The sequence below is a fragment of the Schistocerca gregaria genome, unplaced genomic scaffold, assembly GCF_023897955.1.
Source record: "Schistocerca gregaria isolate iqSchGreg1 unplaced genomic scaffold, iqSchGreg1.2 ptg000431l, whole genome shotgun sequence".
NCBI lineage: Eukaryota > Metazoa > Arthropoda > Insecta > Orthoptera > Acrididae > Schistocerca > Schistocerca gregaria.
In genome coordinates this window covers 81,497-106,081 of record NW_026061857.1, presented here as the reverse complement: position 1 = coordinate 106,081, position 24,585 = coordinate 81,497, and the positions used below count along the sequence as shown (strand labels likewise).

Sequence of the window (24,585 nt, the reverse complement as noted above, 5' to 3'; positions counted from 1 at the left end):
TCTCCACATGTAAGGTTTTTATCAATTGTGCTTTTTTTTAATTATGTATGGATATTGAGCATTGTTCGTGGAACATTTTAACTGTTAATGTAAACAAATTGAGTGCCCAGTATAAGTTATCGGCTTTGCACACTTTTTTATGTGATTCTCACTGTCATGTCGCGTTATTACAGGAAGTTACGCGTACGGATCTTTTGTATTTTATTGATTCCACTGCTTTTACCGTTATTGATAATATCATGTCGGATGAACAGACTGGTACTGCCATTTTATTCCGTTCGGGTTTTGATGTCAGTGACGTTGAAATATTGCCCAATGGTCGCGCAATCGCCTGTGTTATTAATGGTGTCACTTTTGTAAATGTCTATGCCCATGCCGGTGATAAACCAGCGCGGAATCAATTTTACAGCCAGGATCTCTGTCAATTGCTCCATCGCAATACTAATGAATTAGTGCTTGGTGGCGATTTTAACGCCGTTATTGATGGTAGGGATCAGGAGCCGCGCCCTAATTGGTGTCAAGAGTTGCGCACTTTGGTTGATACTTTTCGCTTGCGGGACACGTGGCGTGTGCTCAACCCGGATAAAACACATTTCACCCACTTTTATGCCACAGGTCATAGTCGCTTGGACAGAATTTATGTGTCGTTGCCGCTTGCCGCCCATGTCACAAGGGCGGAAGTATTGCCGGTTATTTTTTCTGACCATTGTGGATTTTTGTGCCAACTTGTCTTACCGCGTGCGCGACCTCCTCGGCGTCCAAATATCTGGAAGCTTAATTGCAGTCTTTTAGATGATGACGCTCTTGCGTCCCAATTTACTGCTTTGTGGCGCAAGCTCTTGCGTGACAAGGGCGACGATGGCAGTACCATCAGGTGGTGGGTGGAGGTAGCGAAGCCGGCCATCAGGCGCTTTTTAATCAATTTTAGTCGCGATGCGGCGCATTGGCGCCGGTCGACGGCGAGATTTTACCAGTCCTGTTTAAAAGATCTAGCACAGCGGGTCACTACGTCTCCACAGTTGCTTCCGGTTTTTAATCAGTTTAAAGCTCAACTTCTAGACGATCTTCGCCGGAAGGGGTTTGGGACAGTCACGCGTAGCCAACCTGTAGGTGCCGTTGAGGGGGAGCCGCTCTCTCTCTACCACCTGAACAGGGAGCGGAGGCGGCGGGAGAGGTTGGTTATTCGTAAGTGGCTCAAACAGGATGGGACGACGACTTCCGACTGGGTGGATATTGAGCGGGAGGTCCATGATCACTTTGCTGCGCTCTTTCACCCAGTAGACGCCGACCCCGGGGCGCTCCGCGATTTTTTGCAGGGGGTCCCACATGTTTTAACGCGACAAGACAGGGCCCATCTTAATGCGACTTTTACTTCTGAGGATCTCTCTGCGGCGGTGAAAAGTAGTCCTAGGGGCAAATCCCCTGGTATGGACGGAATCCCCGCGGAATTTTATTTAAAATTTTTCCCTCTTTTAAGCGATGTTTTAACTGTGATCATGAACGAAATCCATAACGGTGTTGACATCCCGGCGGAGTTTGCGGAAGGGCGTGTTGCACTTCTCCCTAAATCAACCGCGACGCCGCGTATAGACAGTGTTCGCCCTATAACCCTCTTGAACGCTGATTATAAGATTATGGCGCGGTGTGTTACGCACAGGATGCAGGTCGTTCTGCCCAAGGTCATCAGTGAATATCAAACTTGTGCTGTGGCCGACAGGAACATTTTCGATGCCGTCCTGGCTTATCGTGACTGCATCGGATATGTAAAGGGTCACAGGCTCCGAGCGGCTGCGATCTTGCTAGTAGACTTTAAAAACGCCTTTGATCGGATCAGCCACTCCTATCTGCGGCGAGTGATGATCGGCCTGGGTTTTGGGTCCAAAATAACGAAGATGGTGTACAATATCTTGCATAATGCCACTTTTCGGGTGGTCATCAACGGTATTCCTGGTAGCGTCATCCCCATTGGTCGTTCTGTCCGACAGGGGTGTCCTCTGTCTATGGCGCTTTTCGCCTTGGCGTTGGACCCACTCCTACGTTGTATAGCCCGGGAGTGCCGGGGTATTCGGCTTGGCGACGTTCAGCTGGTATGTCGGGCGTATGCTGATGACCTGGGGGTCTTCATTGATCATCCAGAGGATCTTGATCGCTTGCGTGGTGTTTTGGACCGTTTTGAGAGGGCGACGGGGGCTATCGTCAACCCTCGTAAGACTGTCTTGCTTCCCCTTACACCTCGATTACGTACTGTCAGCGGCGATTGGTTTTGTGTGAAGCAACAGCACACGGTGCTCGGTGTCATTCTAACTGACAACACACAGCGTATGGAAGCCCTTAATTGGCGTTCCACATTATACAAGATCCGAGCTGTTGCTAAACTCTACGCCTCTCGCAACCTGGCGCTTCGTCAGAAGGTGGCTCTCATTAACACGAATATCTTCGCCAAAGCGTGGTATCTGGCACAAGTTCTCCCAGTGCCAAAAGAATTGGAAAGGGCCATCCAACAAGCAGTTTATTGGCTGCTATGGAAGGGCGATATTTTTAAGGTCTCCTTGGCGACGTGTACTTTAAGCTTGCAGGAAGGGGGGCTAGGTTTGGTTGACTTCCGATCTAAGTGTGCGGCGCTCCTTGTGAAACGGACCACAGTGGTGATTGACAAGGGGCCGCACAGTCCGACAGCTGCCTTGTTTCGTCATTACCGCCCACCATCAGTAGTAGCCCCTGTTTCAATCAGTCACATTCCGTATGTGTTGAATTTCGTGCGCCGCTATTATGTCTACAATAGTTATCTTGTGTTTGGTGACGTCTGTACATGTAGTGTTACTGAGATAATTCGAGCTCTTAGAGGGACGCCGATTAGGAACAAATGGGAATATCGGTTGCCACAGCATGATTGGCAGCTGGTGTGGAAGAACCTTGCTACCGCCGCCGTCCCTGCCGCCGTTCATGCTACTTGGTATAAAGTGGTCAACCGGACTATCCCGACAAATGCCAATCTTTGTGCTATTAATTTGATTTCTTCGGGAGAGTGTGAATTGTGTGTAGAGGAGGACACTATCGAACATCGTTTTGTGTGTGACAAATTTCGTGTGGTCTGGGACATTGCCTGTGACATGGTTCGTCTGATTAACAGGGTGGACAGGCGGCACGTGACAACCATGGACGCCATAGTGCCTCAGTGCGCGGCTTACCCGGCCACCAAAAGAAATGCGACGTTATGGATTCTTGGACATACAGTTTACTGTATCTTTACCCTGAAAGTGACTGATGCCGTCGATTTTCTATCCTATTTGTGGACGGAACACCGTCAGGACATTGCTCGTGCGGCTTATACTCAGACTTTTGCCAATTTTTTGCGTGTGGCCTTGGACCATGCCTATGCTAAATTTTTGATATCTACATAGGACTGCCTACCAATTTTGACTGTTATCGCGTTATCCTCCAGTGGTAATGCCGGTGCTATGACTTATGTTGCTTCGACGGGACTTTGCTGCTTACAACGGAACTTTCTTTCTACGAATGATGGAACTAAATTTGAATGCCAATGTGTGTTATATGGAACGAACATTATCGACAACGTATCCTGTTCTCGGGTTATGTGGATGTTTTATTAGTAGGAGTTAACTTGTGCTTTATTTATTTGTTTTTCTTTGTTCTGAGGACATTTTTTCTTTCATTTTCTCTCCCAAGATGACCGAGCAGACAGTGTCGAGAAGGACTTTTTCCTTACTTTTACGTGTGCATGTACGTTGGAATCCTTATACTTTCTGTGGGTGGATGTTTCTCAGTTTGTGATTCTTCTCGCCGTCATATCCGAAGATCATTGGCGGAGACGGTTTGATTAGATTTATTTTTTTCTTTCCTAGTGTGATATACATTTTCGGCAGCCACTGCGTTCTGGTGGCCATGGAAGTTGGCGACCACTTTCCGCCGTCGTTCAAGCGAGCGTTTTACGGTGTGGAGACATTTTTATTTTCCGTTTTGAAGTATAATTTGAGTGATTTTAACGTTTTTGTTTCTCAAGTTTTGGAGAAACCATTTTCTTTTGATTCGTATACAAGACGCAATACCGCATCAAGGTCCATGCGCGCCTCGCCGAAGAAGGCATTACTAGAAATAGCGTCTACCAGTCCACCTACGAGGAGCCAAAAGCACCCTTATAGATAGCATTTGAAGCTCGCCAATTAGAAGGCATTTCATGGAGAGTGTAAAGGCCGGGCTATAAGGGGAGTTGGGAGGCCCGTAAAAAAAAAAAAAAAAAAAAAAAAAAAAAAAAAAAAAAAAAAAAAAAAAAAAAGAAAAAAAAAAAGAAAATAAATTAAAAAAAAAAAGGTGCTGTTGGCTCCCTCTCTTCTTTTAAATTTTATGTCACTACACCTGCCAGCCCTCTTTTCATACAAACTCTCAGGTGCGACGAAGATGCTTCCACAAGCATTTTAAACTACTGTATTAAACGTAAGATGCGAAATTACAGTAATGAACTCAGTTTGTACAAGAATGCGCGGAGGAAGAGTGCTAGGAACTCGTTGAAAATAACGAAACACTGCGAATCGACAGATGTGCTCTTGAAATGCGTCAGAGCCTACTGTTTTGTAGGAGCGCTAAATTCCAAAAACTAACTACATTAAAAAAAACCTGTTCCCGTCCGACCACCGAAGATAAGCAACAACGTTTATATTCGGATCGGCGACCGCCTGGGAACTCTGGCTGTCTTCATTTCTTGCTTTCTTGTCGCTACCCCTGCCAGCCGTTTTTTCATGCTACCTTTCTCATGTGACAAAGATGCTTCCATACTGATTTTAAACTATCGTAAGATACGATATTAAGGAACTCAGTTTGAAAAGAGTGCGCCAAGGAAGACTTGCAAAGAGTCTCTGGAAATAACAAAACAGTATGAAGTGACAGAAATGTTGTGAAATACGTCAGGGCATATTGTTTTGTAGCAGTGCACAACGGCAAATTTGTAAACAAAAATTTACCTTTCGTCGCTACAAGAGATGGATACTTTGTCGAAAAGCCTGTGTCTTGTGTGCATGTTTTCGCACCTTTCCACGGCACGGCGCGGCACAGAGCTGCTCTGGTAGCTCCGAACGGCCGCACACGTCGCCTCGGACACGCCGGTTCGGCCCGCGCCCATCTCGCAGATGTTCCTCGTGCTTGTGCTGTCACATGGACCGCGACCCGAGCGGCAGCGAGCGGCAGTCGAGCAAAGTCGGGACAAGTCGGGACGGAAGGTGACAGCCGATTATGCACCGTGCGAATTACGCAAATATCTAGAAGCGCGACGCGTGTCAGGCAGGTGAGAACGCTTCTCTCGGTCCAGCAGGACACTGCCACACCCCGCGCAGTCCACCCGCCGCCCGGCCGCGCGCAATCCCTGCGACGGACAACAATAACAAGGTGCGTCTCCCGCGAGTGTCGGAGGCCGCACGAACCAAACGAATGACAGGCGGTGCAACGAGCAGCTGTGTTGTGCGTCTGACCCACGTGGCGGCGCGCCGCACTGCGCGTCGCCTTCGAGGTGGAAGGACGTGCTTTGCGTCAAATGTGCCACCGAAAATGGCGATTGCGTGTATTGGGAGGAGAGGCGAAGCCTTCTTGTGCCGTGCGGCTACAGTATAAGGACGCCAACGGCCATACCATGTTGAATACACCGGTTCTCGTCCGATCACCGAAGTTAAGCAACATCGGGCCCGGTTAGTACTTGGATGGGTGACCGCCTGGGAACACCGGGTGCTGTTGGCTCCCTCTCTTCTTTTAAATTTTATGTCACTACACCTGCCAGCCCTCTTTTCATACAAACTCTCAGGTGCGACGAAGATGCTTCCACAAGCATTTTAAACTACTGTATTAAACGTAAGATGCGAAATTACAGTAATGAACTCAGTTTGTACAAGAATGCGCGGAGGAAGAGTGCTAGGAACTCGTTGAAAATAACGAAACACTGCGAATCGACAGATGTGCTCTTGAAATGCGTCAGAGCCTACTGTTTTGTAGGAGCGCTAAATTCCAAAAACTAACTACATTAAAAAAAAACTGTTCCCGTCCGACCACCGAAGATAAGCAACAACGTTTATATTCGGATCGGCGACCGCCTGGGAACTCTGGCTGTCTTCATTTCTTGCTTTCTTGTCGCTACCCCTGCCAGCCGTTTTTTCATGCTACCTTTCTCATGTGACAAAGATGCTTCCATACTGATTTTAAACTATCGTAAGATACGATATTAAGGAACTCAGTTTGAAAAGAGTGCGCCAAGGAAGACTTGCAAAGAGTCTCTGGAAATAACAAAACAGTATGAAGTGACAGAAATGTTGTGAAATACGTCAGGGCATATTGTTTTGTAGCAGTGCACAACGGCAAATTTGTAAACAAAAATTTACCTTTCGTCGCTACAAGAGATGGATACTTTGTCGAAAAGCCTGTGTCTTGTGTGCATGTTTTCGCACCTTTCCACGGCACGGCGCGGCACAGAGCTGCTCTGGTAGCTCCGAACGGCCGCACACGTCGCCTCGGACACGCCGGTTCGGCCCGCGCCCATCTCGCAGATGTTCCTCGTGCTTGTGCTGTCATATGGACCGCGACCCGAGCGGCAGCGAGCGGCAGTCGAGCAAAGTCGGGACAAGTCGGGACGGAAGGTGACAGCCGATTATGCACCGTGCGAATTACGCAAATATCTAGAAGCGCGACGCGTGTCAGGCAGGTGAGAACGCTTCTCTCGGTCCAGCAGGACACTGCCACACCCCGCGCAGTCCACCCGCCGCCCGGCCGCGCGCAATCCCTGCGACGGACAACAATAACAAGGTGCGTCTCCCGCGAGTGTCGGAGGCCGCACGAACCAAACGAATGACAGGCGGTGCAACGAGCAGCTGTGTTGTGCGTCTGACCCACGTGGCGGCGCGCCGCACTGCGCGTCGCCTTCGAGGTGGAAGGACGTGCTTTGCGTCAAATGTGCCACCGAAAATGGCGATTGCGTGTATTGGGAGGAGAGGCGAAGCCTTCTTGTGCCGTGCGGCTACAGTATAAGGACGCCAACGGCCATACCATGTTGAATACACCGGTTCTCGTCCGATCACCGAAGTTAAGCAACATCGGGCCCGGTTAGTACTTGGATGGGTGACCGCCTGGGAACACCGGGTGCTGTTGGCTCCCTCTCTTCTTTTAAATTTTATGTCACTACACCTGCCAGCCCTCTTTTCATACAAACTCTCAGGTGCGACGAAGATGCTTCCACAAGCATTTTAAACTACTGTATTAAACGTAAGATGCGAAATTACAGTAATGAACTCAGTTTGTACAAGAATGCGCGGAGGAAGAGTGCTAGGAACTCGTTGAAAATAACGAAACACTGCGAATCGACAGATGTGCTCTTGAAATGCGTCAGAGCCTACTGTTTTGTAGGAGCGCTAAATTCCAAAAACTAACTACATTAAAAAAAACCTGTTCCCGTCCGACCACCGAAGATAAGCAACAACGTTTATATTCGGATCGGCGACCGCCTGGGAACTCTGGCTGTCTTCATTTCTTGCTTTCTTGTCGCTACCCCTGCCAGCCGTTTTTTCATGCTACCTTTCTCATGTGACAAAGATGCTTCCATACTGATTTTAAACTATCGTAAGATACGATATTAAGGAACTCAGTTTGAAAAGAGTGCGCCAAGGAAGACTTGCAAAGAGTCTCTGGAAATAACAAAACAGTATGAAGTGACAGAAATGTTGTGAAATACGTCAGGGCATATTGTTTTGTAGCAGTGCACAACGGCAAATTTGTAAACAAAAATTTACCTTTCGTCGCTACAAGAGATGGATACTTTGTCGAAAAGCCTGTGTCTTGTGTGCATGTTTTCGCACCTTTCCACGGCACGGCGCGGCACAGAGCTGCTCTGGTAGCTCCGAACGGCCGCACACGTCGCCTCGGACACGCCGGTTCGGCCCGCGCCCATCTCGCAGATGTTCCTCGTGCTTGTGCTGCAGGTGAGAACGCTTCTCTCGGTCCAGCAGGACACTGCCACACCCCGCGCAGTCCACCCGCCGCCCGGCCGCGCGCAATCCCTGCGACGGACAACAATAACAAGGTGCGTCTCCCGCGAGTGTCGGAGGCCGCACGAACCAAACGAATGACAGGCGGTGCAACGAGCAGCTGTGTTGTGCGTCTGACCCACGTGGCGGCGCGCCGCACTGCGCGTCGCCTTCGAGGTGGAAGGACGTGCTTTGCGTCAAATGTGCCACCGAAAATGGCGATTGCGTGTATTGGGAGGAGAGGCGAAGCCTTCTTGTGCCGTGCGGCTACAGTATAAGGACGCCAACGGCCATACCATGTTGAATACACCGGTTCTCGTCCGATCACCGAAGTTAAGCAACATCGGGCCCGGTTAGTACTTGGATGGGTGACCGCCTGGGAACACCGGGTGCTGTTGGCTCCCTCTCTTCTTTTAAATTTTATGTCACTACACCTGCCAGCCCTCTTTTCATACAAACTCTCAGGTGCGACGAAGATGCTTCCACAAGCATTTTAAACTACTGTATTAAACGTAAGATGCGAAATTACAGTAATGAACTCAGTTTGTACAAGAATGCGCGGAGGAAGAGTGCTAGGAACTCGTTGAAAATAACGAAACACTGCGAATCGACAGATGTGCTCTTGAAATGCGTCAGAGCCTACTGTTTTGTAGGAGCGCTAAATTCCAAAAACTAACTACATTAAAAAAAACCTGTTCCCGTCCGACCACCGAAGATAAGCAACAACGTTTATATTCGGATCGGCGACCGCCTGGGAACTCTGGCTGTCTTCATTTCTTGCTTTCTTGTCGCTACCCCTGCCAGCCGTTTTTTCATGCTACCTTTCTCATGTGACAAAGATGCTTCCATACTGATTTTAAACTATCGTAAGATACGATATTAAGGAACTCAGTTTGAAAAGAGTGCGCCAAGGAAGACTTGCAAAGAGTCTCTGGAAATAACAAAACAGTATGAAGTGACAGAAATGTTGTGAAATACGTCAGGGCATATTGTTTTGTAGCAGTGCACAACGGCAAATTTGTAAACAAAAATTTACCTTTCGTCGCTACAAGAGATGGATACTTTGTCGAAAAGCCTGTGTCTTGTGTGCACGTTTTCGCACCTTTCCACGGCACGGCGCGGCACAGAGCTGCTCTGGTAGCTCCGAACGGCCGCACACGTCGCCTCGGACACGCCGGTTCGGCCCGCGCCCATCTCGCAGATGTTCCTCGTGCTTGTGCTGTCATATGGACCGCGACCCGAGCGGCAGCGAGCGGCAGTCGAGCAAAGTCGGGACAAGTCGGGACGGAAGGTGACAGCCGATTATGCACCGTGCGAATTACGCAAATATCTAGAAGCGCGACGCGTGTCAGGCAGGTGAGAACGCTTCTCTCGGTCCAGCAGGACACTGCCACACCCCGCGCAGTCCACCCGCCGCCCGGCCGCGCGCAATCCCTGCGACGGACAACAATAACAAGGTGCGTCTCCCGCGAGTGTCGGAGGCCGCACGAACCAAACGAATGACAGGCGGTGCAACGAGCAGCTGTGTTGTGCGTCTGACCCACGTGGCGGCGCGCCGCACTGCGCGTCGCCTTCGAGGTGGAAGGACGTGCTTTGCGTCAAATGTGCCACCGAAAATGGCGATTGCGTGTATTGGGAGGAGAGGCGAAGCCTTCTTGTGCCGTGCGGCTACAGTATAAGGACGCCAACGGCCATACCATGTTGAATACACCGGTTCTCGTCCGATCACCGAAGTTAAGCAACATCGGGCCTGGTTAGTACTTGGATGGGTGACCGCCTGGGAACACCGGGTGCTGTTGGCTCCCTCTCTTCTTTTAAATTTTATGTCACTACACCTGCCAGCCCTCTTTTCATACAAACTCTCAGGTGCGACGAAGATGCTTCCACAAGCATTTTAAACTACTGTATTAAACGTAAGATGCGAAATTACAGTAATGAACTCAGTTTGTACAAGAATGCGCGGAGGAAGAGTGCTAGGAACTCGTTGAAAATAACGAAACACTGCGAATCGACAGATGTGCTCTTGAAATGCGTCAGAGCCTACTGTTTTGTAGGAGCGCTAAATTCCAAAAACTAACTACATTAAAAAAAACCTGTTCCCGTCCGACCACCGAAGATAAGCAACAACGTTTATATTCGGATCGGCGACCGCCTGGGAACTCTGGCTGTCTTCATTTCTTGCTTTCTTGTCGCTACCCCTGCCAGCCGTTTTTTCATGCTACCTTTCTCATGTGACAAAGATGCTTCCATACTGATTTTAAACTATCGTAAGATACGATATTAAGGAACTCAGTTTGAAAAGAGTGCGCCAAGGAAGACTTGCAAAGAGTCTCTGGAAATAACAAAACAGTATGAAGTGACAGAAATGTTGTGAAATACGTCAGGGCATATTGTTTTGTAGCAGTGCACAACGGCAAATTTGTAAACAAAAATTTACCTTTCGTCGCTACAAGAGATGGATACTTTGTCGAAAAGCCTGTGTCTTGTGTGCATGTTTTCGCACCTTTCCACGGCACGGCGCGGCACAGAGCTGCTCTGGTAGCTCCGAACGGCCGCACACGTCGCCTCGGACACGCCGGTTCGGCCCGCGCCCATCTCGCAGATGTTCCTCGTGCTTGTGCTGTCACATGGACCGCGACCCGAGCGGCAGCGAGCGGCAGTCGAGCAAAGTCGGGACAAGTCGGGACGGAAGGTGACAGCCGATTATGCACCGTGTGAATTACGCAAATATCTAGAAGCGCGACGCGTGTCAGGCAGGTGAGAACGCTTCTCTCGGTCCAGCAGGACACTGCCACACCCCGCGCAGTCCACCCGCCGCCCGGCCGCGCGCAATCCCTGCGACGGACAACAATAACAAGGTGCGTCTCCCGCGAGTGTCGGAGGCCGCACGAACCAAACGAATGACAGGCGGTGCAACGAGCAGCTGTGTTGTGCGTCTGACCCACGTGGCGGCGCGCCGCACTGCGCGTCGCCTTCGAGGTGGAAGGACGTGCTTTGCGTCAAATGTGCCACCGAAAATGGCGATTGCGTGTATTGGGAGGAGACGCGAAGCCTTCTTGTGCCGTGCGGCTACAGTATAAGGACGCCAACGGCCATACCATGTTGAATACACCGGTTCTCGTCCGATCACCGAAGTTAAGCAACATCGGGCCCGGTTAGTACTTGGATGGGTGACCGCCTGGGAACACCGGGTGCTGTTGGCTCCCTCTCTTCTTTTAAATTTTATGTCACTACACCTGCCAGCCCTCTTTTCATACAAACTCTCAGGTGCGACGAAGATGCTTCCACAAGCATTTTAAACTACTGTATTAAACGTAAGATGCGAAATTACAGTAATGAACTCAGTTTGTACAAGAATGCGCGGAGGAAGAGTGCTAGGAACTCGTTGAAAATAACGAAACACTGCGAATCGACAGATGTGCTCTTGAAATGCGTCAGAGCCTACTGTTTTGTAGGAGCGCTAAATTCCAAAAACTAACTACATTAAAAAAAACCTGTTCCCGTCCGACCACCGAAGATAAGCAACAACGTTTATATTCGGATCGGCGACCGCCTGGGAACTCTGGCTGTCTTCATTTCTTGCTTTCTTGTCGCTACCCCTGCCAGCCGTTTTTTCATGCTACCTTTCTCATGTGACAAAGATGCTTCCATACTGATTTTAAACTATCGTAAGATACGATATTAAGGAACTCAGTTTGAAAAGAGTGCGCCAAGGAAGACTTGCAAAGAGTCTCTGGAAATAACAAAACAGTATGAAGTGACAGAAATGTTGTGAAATACGTCAGGGCATATTGTTTTGTAGCAGTGCACAACGGCAAATTTGTAAACAAAAATTTACCTTTCGTCGCTACAAGAGATGGATACTTTGTCGAAAAGCCTGTGTCTTGTGTGCATGTTTTCGCACCTTTCCACGGCACGGCGCGGCACAGAGCTGCTCTGGTAGCTCCGAACGGCCGCACACGTCGCCTCGGACACGCCGGTTCGGCCCGCGCCCATCTCGCAGATGTTCCTCGTGCTTGTGCTGTCATATGGACCGCGACCCGAGCGGCAGCGAGCGGCAGTCGAGCAAAGTCGGGACAAGTCGGGACGGAAGGTGACAGCCGATTATGCACCGTGCGAATTACGCAAATATCTAGAAGCGCGACGCGTGTCAGGCAGGTGAGAACGCTTCTCTCGGTCCAGCAGGACACTGCCACACCCCGCGCAGTCCACCCGCCGCCCGGCCGCGCGCAATCCCTGCGACGGACAACAATAACAAGGTGCGTCTCCCGCGAGTGTCGGAGGCCGCACGAACCAAACGAATGACAGGCGGTGCTACGAGCAGCTGTGTTGTGCGTCTGACCCACGTGGCGGCGCGCCGCACTGCGCGTCGCCTTCGAGGTGGAAGGACGTGCTTTGCGTCAAATGTGCCACCGAAAATGGCGATTGCGTGTATTGGGAGGAGAGGCGAAGCCTTCTTGTGCCGTGCGGCTACAGTATAAGGACGCCAACGGCCATACCATGTTGAATACACCGGTTCTCGTCCGATCACCGAAGTTAAGCAACATCGGGCCCGGTTAGTACTTGGATGGGTGACCGCCTGGGAACACCGGGTGCTGTTGGCTCCCTCTCTTCTTTTAAATTTTATGTCACTACACCTGCCAGCCCTCTTTTCATACAAACTCTCAGGTGCGACGAAGATGCTTCCACAAGCATTTTAAACTACTGTATTAAACGTAAGATGCGAAATTACAGTAATGAACTCAGTTTGTACAAGAATGCGCGGAGGAAGAGTGCTAGGAACTCGTTGAAAATAACGAAACACTGCGAATCGACAGATGTGCTCTTGAAATGCGTCAGAGCCTACTGTTTTGTAGGAGCGCTAAATTCCAAAAACTAACTACATTAAAAAAAACCTGTTCCCGTCCGACCACCGAAGATAAGCAACAACGTTTATATTCGGATCGGCGACCGCCTGGGAACTCTGGCTGTCTTCATTTCTTGCTTTCTTGTCGCTACCCCTGCCAGCCGTTTTTTCATGCTACCTTTCTCATGTGACAAAGATGCTTCCATACTGATTTTAAACTATCGTAAGATACGATATTAAGGAACTCAGTTTGAAAAGAGTGCGCCAAGGAAGACTTGCAAAGAGTCTCTGGAAATAACAAAACAGTATGAAGTGACAGAAATGTTGTGAAATACGTCAGGGCATATTGTTTTGTAGCAGTGCACAACGGCAAATTTGTAAACAAAAATTTACCTTTCGTCGCTACAAGAGATGGATACTTTGTCGAAAAGCCTGTGTCTTGTGTGCATGTTTTCGCACCTTTCCACGGCACGGCGCGGCACAGAGCTGCTCTGGTAGCTCCGAACGGCCGCACACGTCGCCTCGGACACGCCGGTTCGGCCCGCGCCCATCTCGCAGATGTTCCTCGTGCTTGTGCTGTCATATGGACCGCGACCCGAGCGGCAGCGAGCGGCAGTCGAGCAAAGTCGGGACAAGTCGGGACGGAAGGTGACAGCCGATTATGCACCGTGCGAATTACGCAAATATCTAGAAGCGCGACGCGTGTCAGGCAGGTGAGAACGCTTCTCTCGGTCCAGCAGGACACTGCCACACCCCGCGCAGTCCACCCGCCGCCCGGCCGCGCGCAATCCCTGCGACGGACAACAATAACAAGGTGCGTCTCCCGCGAGTGTCGGAGGCCGCACGAACCAAACGAATGACAGGCGGTGCAACGAGCAGCTGTGTTGTGCGTCTGACCCACGTGGCGGCGCGCCGCACTGCGCGTCGCCTTCGAGGTGGAAGGACGTGCTTTGCGTCAAATGTGCCACCGAAAATGGCGATTGCGTGTATTGGGAGGAGAGGCGAAGCCTTCTTGTGCCGTGCGGCTACAGTATAAGGACGCCAACGGCCATACCATGTTGAATACACCGGTTCTCGTCCGATCACCGAAGTTAAGCAACATCGGGCCCGGTTAGTACTTGGATGGGTGACCGCCTGGGAACACCGGGTGCTGTTGGCTCCCTCTCTTCTTTTAAATTTTATGTCACTACACCTGCCAGCCCTCTTTTCATACAAACTCTCAGGTGCGACGAAGATGCTTCCACAAGCATTTTAAACTACTGTATTAAACGTAAGATGCGAAATTACAGTAATGAACTCAGTTTGTACAAGAATGCGCGGAGGAAGAGTGCTAGGAACTCGTTGAAAATAACGAAACACTGCGAATCGACAGATGTGCTCTTGAAATGCGTCAGAGCCTACTGTTTTGTAGGAGCGCTAAATTCCAAAAACTAACTACATTAAAAAAAACCTGTTCCCGTCCGACCACCGAAGATAAGCAACAACGTTTATATTCGGATCGGCGACCGCCTGGGAACTCTGGCTGTCTTCATTTCTTGCTTTCTTGTCGCTACCCCTGCCAGCCGTTTTTTCATGCTACCTTTCTCATGTGACAAAGATGCTTCCATACTGATTTTAAACTATCGTAAGATACGATATTAAGGAACTCAGTTTGAAAAGAGTGCGCCAAGGAAGACTTGCAAAGAGTCTCTGGAAATAACAAAACAGTATGAAGTGACAGAAATGTTGTGAAATACGTCAGGGCATATTGTTTTGTAGCAGTGCACAACGGCAAATTTGTAAACAAAAATTTACCTTTCGTCGCTACAAGAGATGGATACTTTGTCGAAAAGCCTGTGTCTTGTGTGCATGTTTTCGCACCTTTCCACGGCACGGCGCGGCACAGAGCTGCTCTGGTAGCTCCGAACGGCCGCACACGTCGCCTCGGACACGCCGGTTCGGCCCGCGCCCATCTCGCAGATGTTCCTCGTGCTTGTGCTGTCATATGGACCGCGACCCGAGCGGCAGCGAGCGGCAGTCGAGCAAAGTCGGGACAAGTCGGGACGGAAGGTGACAGCCGATTATGCACCGTGCGAATTACGCAAATATCTAGAAGCGCGACGCGTGTCAGGCAGGTGAGAACGCTTCTCTCGGTCCAGCAGGACACTGCCACACCCCGCGCAGTCCACCCGCCGCCCGGCCGCGCGCAATCCCTGCGACGGACAACAATAACAAGGTGCGTCTCCCGCGAGTGTCGGAGGCCGCACGAACCAAACGAATGACAGGCGGTGCAACGAGCAGCTGTGTTGTGCGTCTGACCCACGTGGCGGCGCGCCGCACTGCGCGTCGCCTTCGAGGTGGAAGGACGTGCTTTGCGTCAAATGTGCCACCGAAAATGGCGATTGCGTGTATTGGGAGGAGAGGCGAAGCCTTCTTGTGCCGTGCGGCTACAGTATAAGGACGCCAACGGCCATACCATGTTGAATACACCGGTTCTCGTCCGATCACCGAAGTTAAGCAACATCGGGCCCGGTTAGTACTTGGATGGGTGACCGCCTGGGAACACCGGGTGCTGTTGGCTCCCTCTCTTCTTTTAAATTTTATGTCACTACACCTGCCAGCCCTCTTTTCATACAAACTCTCAGGTGCGACGAAGATGCTTCCACAAGCATTTTAAACTACTGTATTAAACGTAAGATGCGAAATTACAGTAATGAACTCAGTTTGTACAAGAATGCGCGGAGGAAGAGTGCTAGGAACTCGTTGAAAATAACGAAACACTGCGAATCGACAGATGTGCTCTTGAAATGCGTCAGAGCCTACTGTTTTGTAGGAGCGCTAAATTCCAAAAACTAACTACATTAAAAAAAACCTGTTCCCGTCCGACCACCGAAGATAAGCAACAACGTTTATATTCGGATCGGCGACCGCCTGGGAACTCTGGCTGTCTTCATTTCTTGCTTTCTTGTCGCTACCCCTGCCAGCCGTTTTTTCATGCTACCTTTCTCATGTGACAAAGATGCTTCCATACTGATTTTAAACTATCGTAAGATACGATATTAAGGAACTCAGTTTGAAAAGAGTGCGCCAAGGAAGACTTGCAAAGAGTCTCTGGAAATAACAAAACAGTATGAAGTGACAGAAATGTTGTGAAATACGTCAGGGCATATTGTTTTGTAGCAGTGCACAACGGCAAATTTGTAAACAAAAATTTACCTTTCGTCGCTACAAGAGATGGATACTTTGTCGAAAAGCCTGTGTCTTGTGTGCATGTTTTCGCACCTTTCCACGGCACGGCGCGGCACAGAGCTGCTCTGGTAGCTCCGAACGGCCGCACACGTCGCCTCGGACACGCCGGTTCGGCCCGCGCCCATCTCGCAGATGTTCCTCGTGCTTGTGCTGTCATATGGACCGCGACCCGAGCGGCAGCGAGCGGCAGTCGAGCAAAGTCGGGACAAGTCGGGACGGAAGGTGACAGCCGATTATGCACCGTGCGAATTACGCAAATATCTAGAAGCGCGACGCGTGTCAGGCAGGTGAGAACGCTTCTCTCGGTCCAGCAGGACACTGCCACACCCCGCGCAGTCCACCCGCCGCCCGGCCGCGCGCAATCCCTGCGACGGACAACAATAACAAGGTGCGTCTCCCGCGAGTGTCGGAGGCCGCACGAACCAAACGAATGACAGGCGGTGCAACGAGCAGCTGTGTTGTGCGTCTGACCCACGTGGCGGCGCGCCGCACTGCGCGTCGCCTTCGAGGTGGAAGGACGTGCTTTGCGTCAAATGTGCCACCGAAAATGGCGATTGCGTGTATTGGGAGGAGAGGCGAAGCCTTCTTGTGCCGTGCGGCTACAGTATAAGGACGCCAACGGCCATACCATGTTGAATACACCGGTTCTCGTCCGATCACCGAAGTTAAGCAACATCGGGCCCGGTTAGTACTTGGATGGGTGACCGCCTGGGAACACCGGGTGCTGTTGGCTCCCTCTCTTCTTTTAAATTTTATGTCACTACACCTGCCAGCCCTCTTTTCATACAAACTCTCAGGTGCGACGAAGATGCTTCCACAAGCATTTTAAACTACTGTATTAAACGTAAGATGCGAAATTACAGTAATGAACTCAGTTTGTACAAGAATGCGCGGAGGAAGAGTGCTAGGAACTCGTTGAAAATAACGAAACACTGCGAATCGACAGATGTGCTCTTGAAATGCGTCAGAGCCTACTGTTTTGTAGGAGCGCTAAATTCCAAAAACTAACTACATTAAAAAAAACCTGTTCCCGTCCGACCACCGAAGATAAGCAACAACGTTTATATTCGGATCGGCGACCGCCTGGGAACTCTGGCTGTCTTCATTTCTTGCTTTCTTGTCGCTACCCCTGCCAGCCGTTTTTTCATGCTACCTTTCTCATGTGACAAAGATGCTTCCATACTGATTTTAAACTATCGTAAGATACGATATTAAGGAACTCAGTTTGAAAAGAGTGCGCCAAGGAAGACTTGCAAAGAGTCTCTGGAAATAACAAAACAGTATGAAGTGACAGAAATGTTGTGAAATACGTCAGGGCATATTGTTTTGTAGCAGTGCACAACGGCAAATTTGTAAACAAAAATTTACCTTTCGTCGCTACAAGAGATGGATACTTTGTCGAAAAGCCTGTGTCTTGTGTGCATGTTTTCGCACCTTTCCACGGCACGGCGCGGCACAGAGCTGCTCTGGTAGCTCCGAACGGCCGCACACGTCGCCTCGGACACGCCGGTTCGGCCCGCGCCCATCTCGCAGATGTTCCTCGTGCTTGTGCTGTCATATGGACCGCGACCCGAGCGGCAGCGAGCGGCAGTCGAGCAAAGTCGGGACAAGTCGGGACGGAAGGTGACAGCCGATTATGCACCGTGCGAATTACGCAAATATCTAGAAGCGCGACGCGTGTCAGGCAGGTGAGAACGCTTCTCTCGGTCCAGCAGGACACTGCCACACCCCGCGCAGTCCACCCGCCGCCCGGCCGCGCGCAATCCCTGCGACGGACAACAATAACAAGGTGCGTCTCCCGCGAGTGTCGGAGGCCGCACGAACCAAACGAATGACAGGCGGTGCAACGAGCAGCTGTGTTGTGCGTCTGACCCACGTGGCGGCGCGCCGCACTGCGCGTCGCCTTCGAGGTGGAAGGACGTGCTTTGCGTCAAATGTGCCACCGAAAATGGCGATTGCGTGTATTGGGAGGAGAGGCGAAGCCTTCTTGTGCCGTGCGGCTACAGTATAAGGACGCCAACGGCCATACCATGTTGAATACACCGGTTCTCGTCCGATCACCGAAGTTAAGCAACATCGGGCCCGGTTAGTACTTGGATGGGTGACCGCCTGGGAACACCGGGTGCTGTTGGCTCCCTCTCTTCTTTTAAATTTTATGTCACTACACCTGCCAGCCCTCTTTTCATACAAACTCTCAGGTGCGACGAAGATGCTTCCACAAGCATTTTAAACTACTGTATTAAACGTAAGATGCGAAATTACAGTAATGAACTCAGTTTGTACAAGAATGCGCGGAGGAAGAGTGCTAGGAACTCGTTGAAAATAACGAAACACTGCGAATCGACAGATGTGCTCTTGAAATGCGTCAGAGCCTACTGTTTTGTAGGAGCGCTAAATTCCAAAAACTAACTACATTAAAAAAAACCTGTTCCCGTCCGACCACCGAAGATAAGCAACAACGTTTATATTCGGATCGGCGACCGCCTGGGAACTCTGGCTGTCTTCATTTCTTGCTTTCTTGTCGCTACCCCTGCCAGCCGTTTTTTCATGCTACCTTTCTCATGTGACAAAGATGCTTCCATACTGATTTTAAACTATCGTAAGATACGATATTAAGGAACTCAGTTTGAAAAGAGTGCGCCAAGGAAGACTTGCAAAGAGTCTCTGGAAATAACAAAACAGTATGAAGTGACAGAAATGTTGTGAAATACGTCAGGGCATATTGTTTTGTAGCAGTGCACAACGGCAAATTTGTAAACAAAAATTTACCTTTCGTCGCTACAAGAGATGGATACTTTGTCGAAAAGCCTGTGTCTTGTGTGCATGTTTTCGCACCTTTCCACGGCACGGCGCGGCACAGAGCTGCTCTGGTAGCTCCGAACGGCCGCACACGTCGCCTCGGACACGCCGGTTCGGCCCGCGCCCATCTCGCAGATGTTCCTCGTGCTTGTGCTGTCATATGGACCGCGACCCGAGCGGCAGCGAGCGGCAGTCGAGCAAAGTCGGGACAAGTCGGGACGGAAGGTGACAGCCGATTATGCACCGTGCGAATTACGCAAATATCTAGAAGCGCGACGCGTGTCAGGCAGGTGAGAACGCTTCTCTCGGTCCAGCAGGACACTGCCACACCCCGCGCAGTCCACCCGCCGCCCGGCCGCGCGCAATCCCTGCGACGGACAACAATAACAAGGTGCGTCTCCCGCGAGTGTCGGAGGCCGCACGAACCAAACGAATGACAGGCGGTGCAACGAGCAGCTGTGTTGTGCGTCTGACCCACGTGGCGGCGCGCCGCACTGCGCGTCGCCTTCGAGGTGGAAGGACGTGCTTTGCGTCAAATGTGCCACCGAAAATGGCGATTGCGTGTATTGGGAGGAGAGGCGAAGCCTTCTTGTGCCGTGCGGCTACAGTATAAGGACGCCAACGGCCATACCATGTTGAATACACCGGTTCTCGTCCGATCACCGAAGTTAAGCAACATCGGGCCCGGTTAGTACTTGGATGGGTGACCGCCTGGGAACACCGGGTGCTGTTGGCTCCCTCTCTTCTTTTAAATTTTATGTCACTACACCTGCCAGCCCTCTTTTCATACAAACTCTCAGGTGCGACGAAGATGCTTCCACAAGCATTTTAAACTACTGTATTAAACGTAAGATGCGAAATTACAGTAATGAACTCAGTTTGTACAAGAATGCGCGGAGGAAGAGTGCTAGGAACTCGTTGAAAATAACGAAACACTGCGAATCGACAGATGTGCTCTTGAAATGCGTCAGAGCCTACTGTTTTGTAGGAGCGCTAAATTCCAAAAACTAACTACATTAAAAAAAACCTGTTCCCGTCCGACCACCGAAGATAAGCAACAACGTTTATATTCGGATCGGCGACCGCCTGGGAACTCTGGCTGTCTTCATTTCTTGCTTTCTTGTCGCTACCCCTGCCAGCCGTTTTTTCATGCTACCTTTCTCATGTGACAAAGATGCTTCCATACTGATTTTAAACTATCGTAAGATACGATATTAAGGAACTCAGTTTGAAAAGAGTGCGCCAAGGAAGACTTGCAAAGAGTCTCTGGAAATAACAAAACAGTATGAAGTGACAGAAATGTTGTGAAATACGTCAGGGCATATTGTTTTGTAGCAGTGCACAACGGCAAATTTGTAAACAAAAATTTACCTTTCGTCGCTACAAGAGATGGATACTTTGTCGAAAAGCCTGTGTCTTGTGTGCATGTTTTCGCACCTTTCCACGGCACGGCGCGGCACAGAGCTGCTCTGGTAGCTCCGAACGGCCGCACACGTCGCCTCGGACACGCCGGTTCGGCCCGCGCCCATCTCGCAGATGTTCCTCGTGCTTGTGCTGTCATATGGACCGCGACCCGAGCGGCAGCGAGCGGCAGTCGAGCAAAGTCGGGACAAGTCGGGACGGAAGGTGACAGCCGATTATGCACCGTGCGAATTACGCAAATATCTAGAAGCGCGACGCGTGTCAGGCAGGTGAGAACGCTTCTCTCGGTCCAGCAGGACACTGCCACACCCCGCGCAGTCCACCCGCCGCCCGGCCGCGCGCAATCCCTGCGACGGACAACAATAACAAGGTGCGTCTCCCGCGAGTGTCGGAGGCCGCACGAACCAAACGAATGACAGGCGGTGCAACGAGCAGCTGTGTTGTGCGTCTGACCCACGTGGCGGCGCGCCGCACTGCGCGTCGCCTTCGAGGTGGAAGGACGTGCTTTGCGTCAAATGTGCCACCGAAAATGGCGATTGCGTGTATTGGGAGGAGAGGCGAAGCCTTCTTGTGCCGTGCGGCTACAGTATAAGGACGCCAACGGCCATACCATGTTGAATACACCGGTTCTCGTCCGATCACCGAAGTTAAGCAACATCGGGCCCGGTTAGTACTTGGATGGGTGACCGCCTGGGAACACCGGGTGCTGTTGGCTCCCTCTCTTCTTTTAAATTTTATGTCACTACACCTGCCAGCCCTCTTTTCATACAAACTCTCAGGTGCGACGAAGATGCTTCCACAAGCATTTTAAACTACTGTATTAAACGTAAGATGCGAAATTACAGTAATGAACTCAGTTTGTACAAGAATGCGCGGAGGAAGAGTGCTAGGAACTCGTTGAAAATAACGAAACACTGCGAATCGACAGATGTGCTCTTGAAATGCGTCAGAGCCTACTGTTTTGTAGGAGCGCTAAATTCCAAAAACTAACTACATTAAAAAAAACCTGTTCCCGTCCGACCACCGAAGATAAGCAACAACGTTTATATTCGGATCGGCGACCGCCTGGGAACTCTGGCTGTCTTCATTTCTTGCTTTCTTGTCGCTACCCGTGCCAGCCGTTTTTTCATGCTACCTTTCTCATGTGACAAAGATGCTTCCATACTGATTTTAAACTATCGTAAGATACGATATTAAGGAACTCAGTTTGAAAAGAGTGCGCCAAGGAAGACTTGCAAAGAGTCTCTGGAAATAACAAAACAGTATGAAGTGACAGAAATGTTGTGAAATACGTCAGGGCATATTGTTTTGTAGCAGTGCACAACGGCAAATTTGTAAACAAAAATTTACCTTTCGTCGCTACAAGAGATGGATACTTTGTCGAAAAGCCTGTGTCTTGTGTGCATGTTTTCGCACCTTTCCACGGCACGGCGCGGCACAGAGCTGCTCTGGTAGCTCCGAACGGCCGCACACGTCGCCTCGGACACGCCGGTTCGGCCCGCGCCCATCTCGCAGATGTTCCTCGTGCTTGTGCTGTCATATGGACCGCGACCCGAGCGGCAGCGAGCGGCAGTCGAGCAAAGTCGGGACAAGTCGGGACGGAAGGTGACAGCCGATTATGCACCGTGCGAATTACGCAAATATCTAGAAGCGCGACGCGTGTCAGGCAGGTGAGAACGCTTCTCTCGGTCCAGCAGGACACTGCCACACCCCGCGCAGTCCACCCGCCGCCCGGCCGCGCGCAATCCCTGCGACGGACAACAATAACAAGGTGCGTCTCCCGCGAGTGTCGGAGGCCGCACGAACCAAACGAATGACAGGCGGTGCAACGAGCAGCTGTGTTGTGCGTCTGACCCACGTGGCGGCGCGCCGCACTGCGCGTCGCCTTCGAGGTGGAAGGACGTGCTTTGCGTCAAATGTGCCACCGAAAATGGCGATTGCGTGTATTGGGAGGAGAGGCGAAGCCTTCTTGTGCCGTGCGGCTACAGTATAAGGACGCCAACGGCCATACCATGTTGAATACACCGGTTCTCGTCCGATCACCGAAGTTAAGCAACATCGGGCCCGGTTAGTACTTGGATGGGTGACCGCCTGGGAACACCGGGTGCTGTTGGCTCCCTCTCTTCTTTTAAATTTTATGTCACTACACCTGCCAGCCCTCTTTTCATACAAACTCTCAGGTGCGACGAAGATGCTTCCACAAGCATTTTAAACTACTGTATTAAACGTAAGATGCGAAATTACAGTAATGAACTCAAGTTTGTACAAGAATGCGCGGAGGAAGAGTGCTAGGAACTCGTTGAAAATAACGAAACACTGCGAATCGACAGATGTGCTCTTGAAATGCGTCAGAGCCTACTGTTTTGTAGGAGCGCTAAATTCCAAAAACTAACTACATTAAAAAAAACCTGTTCCCGTCCGACCACCGAAGATAAGCAACAACGTTTATATTCGGATCGGCGACCGCCTGGGAACTCTGGCTGTCTTCATTTCTTGCTTTCTTGTCGCTACCCCTGCCAGCCGTTTTTTCATGCTACCTTTCTCATGTGACAAAGATGCTTCCATACTGATTTTAAACTATCGTAAGATACGATATTAAGGAACTCAGTTTGAAAAGAGTGCGCCAAGGAAGACTTGCAAAGAGTCTCTGGAAATAACAAAACAGTATGAAGTGACAGAAATGTTGTGAAATACGTCAGGGCATATTGTTTTGTAGCAGTGCACAACGGCAAATTTGTAAACAAAAATTTACCTTTCGTCGCTACAAGAGATGGATACTTTGTCGAAAAGCCTGTGTCTTGTGTGCATGTTTTCGCACCTTTCCACGGCACGGCGCGGCACAGAGCTGCTCTGGTAGCTCCGAACGGCCGCACACGTCGCCTCGGACACGCCGGTTCGGCCCGCGCCCATCTCGCAGATGTTCCTCGTGCTTGTGCTGTCATATGGACCGCGACCCGAGCGGCAGCGAGCGGCAGTCGAGCAAAGTCGGGACAAGTCGGGACGGAAGGTGACAGCCGATTATGCACCGTGCGAATTACGCAAATATCTAGAAGCGCGACGCGTGTCAGGCAGGTGAGAACGCTTCTCTCGGTCCAGCAGGACACTGCCACACCCCGCGCAGTCCACCCGCCGCCCGGCCGCGCGCAATCCCTGCGACGGACAACAATAACAAGGTGCGTCTCCCGCGAGTGTCGGAGGCCGCACGAACCAAACGAATGACAGGCGGTGCAACGAGCAGCTGTGTTGTGCGTCTGACCCACGTGGCGGCGCGCCGCACTGCGCGTCGCCTTCGAGGTGGAAGGACGTGCTTTGCGTCAAATGTGCCACCGAAAATGGCGATTGCGTGTATTGGGAGGAGAGGCGAAGCCTTCTTGTGCCGTGCGGCTACAGTATAAGGACGCCAACGGCCATACCATGTTGAATACACCGGTTCTCGTCCGATCACCGAAGTTAAGCAACATCGGGCCCGGTTAGTACTTGGATGGGTGACCGCCTGGGAACACCGGGTGCTGTTGGCTCCCTCTCTTCTTTTAAATTTTATGTCACTACACCTGCCAGCCCTCTTTTCATACAAACTCTCAGGTGCGACGAAGATGCTTCCACAAGCATTTTAAACTACTGTATTAAACGTAAGATGCGAAATTACAGTAATGAACTCAAGTTTGTACAAGAATGCGCGGAGGAAGAGTGCTAGGAACTCGTTGAAAATAACGAAACACTGCGAATCGACAGATGTGCTCTTGAAATGCGTCAGAGCCTACTGTTTTGTAGGAGCGCTAAATTCCAAAAACTAACTACATTAAAAAAAACCTGTTCCCGTCCGACCACCGAAGATAAGCAACAACGTTTATATTCGGATCGGCGACCGCCTGGGAACTCTGGCTGTCTTCATTTCTTGCTTTCTTGTCGCTACCCCTGCCAGCCGTTTTTTCATGCTACCTTTCTCATGTGACAAAGATGCTTCCATACTGATTTTAAACTATCGTAAGATACGATATTAAGGAACTCAGTTTGAAAAGAGTGCGCCAAGGAAGACTTGCAAAGAGTCTCTGGAAATAACAAAACAGTATGAAGTGACAGAAATGTTGTGAAATACGTCAGGGCATATTGTTTTGTAGCAGTGCACAACGGCAAATTTGTAAACAAAAATTTACCTTTCGTCGCTACAAGAGATGGATACTTTGTCGAAAAGCCTGTGTCTTGTGTGCATGTTTTCGCACCTTTCCACGGCACGGCGCGGCACAGAGCTGCTCTGGTAGCTCCGAACGGCCGCACACG

At 50.6% G+C, this 24,585-nt stretch overlaps 14 non-coding genes across 14 annotated transcripts; all 14 read left to right on the top strand.

Moving 5' to 3' along the window:
• Positions 1-5,623: 5,623 nt before the first annotated feature.
• Positions 5,624-5,742, top strand: LOC126311485 (5S ribosomal RNA). Its single transcript, XR_007554623.1, has one exon. It is a non-coding gene; the product is annotated as a 5S ribosomal RNA (ribosomal RNA).
• A 1,282-nt stretch (positions 5,743-7,024) lies between these two features.
• On the top strand, positions 7,025-7,143 carry LOC126311484 (5S ribosomal RNA). The gene has a single exon (XR_007554622.1). It is a non-coding gene; the product is annotated as a 5S ribosomal RNA (ribosomal RNA).
• Positions 7,144-8,294: 1,151 nt separating this feature from the next.
• Positions 8,295-8,413, top strand: LOC126311483 (5S ribosomal RNA). The gene has a single exon (XR_007554621.1). It is a non-coding gene; the product is annotated as a 5S ribosomal RNA (ribosomal RNA).
• A 1,282-nt stretch (positions 8,414-9,695) lies between these two features.
• Positions 9,696-9,814, top strand: LOC126311411 (5S ribosomal RNA). The gene has a single exon (XR_007554556.1). It is a non-coding gene; the product is annotated as a 5S ribosomal RNA (ribosomal RNA).
• A 1,282-nt stretch (positions 9,815-11,096) lies between these two features.
• On the top strand, positions 11,097-11,215 carry LOC126311482 (5S ribosomal RNA). Its single transcript, XR_007554620.1, has one exon. It is a non-coding gene; the product is annotated as a 5S ribosomal RNA (ribosomal RNA).
• A 1,282-nt stretch (positions 11,216-12,497) lies between these two features.
• LOC126311481 (5S ribosomal RNA) lies at positions 12,498-12,616 on the top strand. Its single transcript, XR_007554619.1, has one exon. It is a non-coding gene; the product is annotated as a 5S ribosomal RNA (ribosomal RNA).
• A 1,282-nt stretch (positions 12,617-13,898) lies between these two features.
• Positions 13,899-14,017, top strand: LOC126311480 (5S ribosomal RNA). The gene has a single exon (XR_007554618.1). It is a non-coding gene; the product is annotated as a 5S ribosomal RNA (ribosomal RNA).
• Positions 14,018-15,299: 1,282 nt separating this feature from the next.
• LOC126311478 (5S ribosomal RNA) lies at positions 15,300-15,418 on the top strand. The gene has a single exon (XR_007554617.1). It is a non-coding gene; the product is annotated as a 5S ribosomal RNA (ribosomal RNA).
• Positions 15,419-16,700: 1,282 nt separating this feature from the next.
• Positions 16,701-16,819, top strand: LOC126311477 (5S ribosomal RNA). The gene has a single exon (XR_007554616.1). It is a non-coding gene; the product is annotated as a 5S ribosomal RNA (ribosomal RNA).
• A 1,282-nt stretch (positions 16,820-18,101) lies between these two features.
• LOC126311476 (5S ribosomal RNA) lies at positions 18,102-18,220 on the top strand. The gene has a single exon (XR_007554615.1). It is a non-coding gene; the product is annotated as a 5S ribosomal RNA (ribosomal RNA).
• Positions 18,221-19,502: 1,282 nt separating this feature from the next.
• Positions 19,503-19,621, top strand: LOC126311474 (5S ribosomal RNA). Its single transcript, XR_007554613.1, has one exon. It is a non-coding gene; the product is annotated as a 5S ribosomal RNA (ribosomal RNA).
• Positions 19,622-20,903: 1,282 nt separating this feature from the next.
• LOC126311473 (5S ribosomal RNA) lies at positions 20,904-21,022 on the top strand. Its single transcript, XR_007554612.1, has one exon. It is a non-coding gene; the product is annotated as a 5S ribosomal RNA (ribosomal RNA).
• A 1,282-nt stretch (positions 21,023-22,304) lies between these two features.
• On the top strand, positions 22,305-22,423 carry LOC126311472 (5S ribosomal RNA). Its single transcript, XR_007554611.1, has one exon. It is a non-coding gene; the product is annotated as a 5S ribosomal RNA (ribosomal RNA).
• A 1,283-nt stretch (positions 22,424-23,706) lies between these two features.
• On the top strand, positions 23,707-23,825 carry LOC126311471 (5S ribosomal RNA). Its single transcript, XR_007554610.1, has one exon. It is a non-coding gene; the product is annotated as a 5S ribosomal RNA (ribosomal RNA).
• The last annotated feature ends 760 nt before the right edge of the window (positions 23,826-24,585 follow it).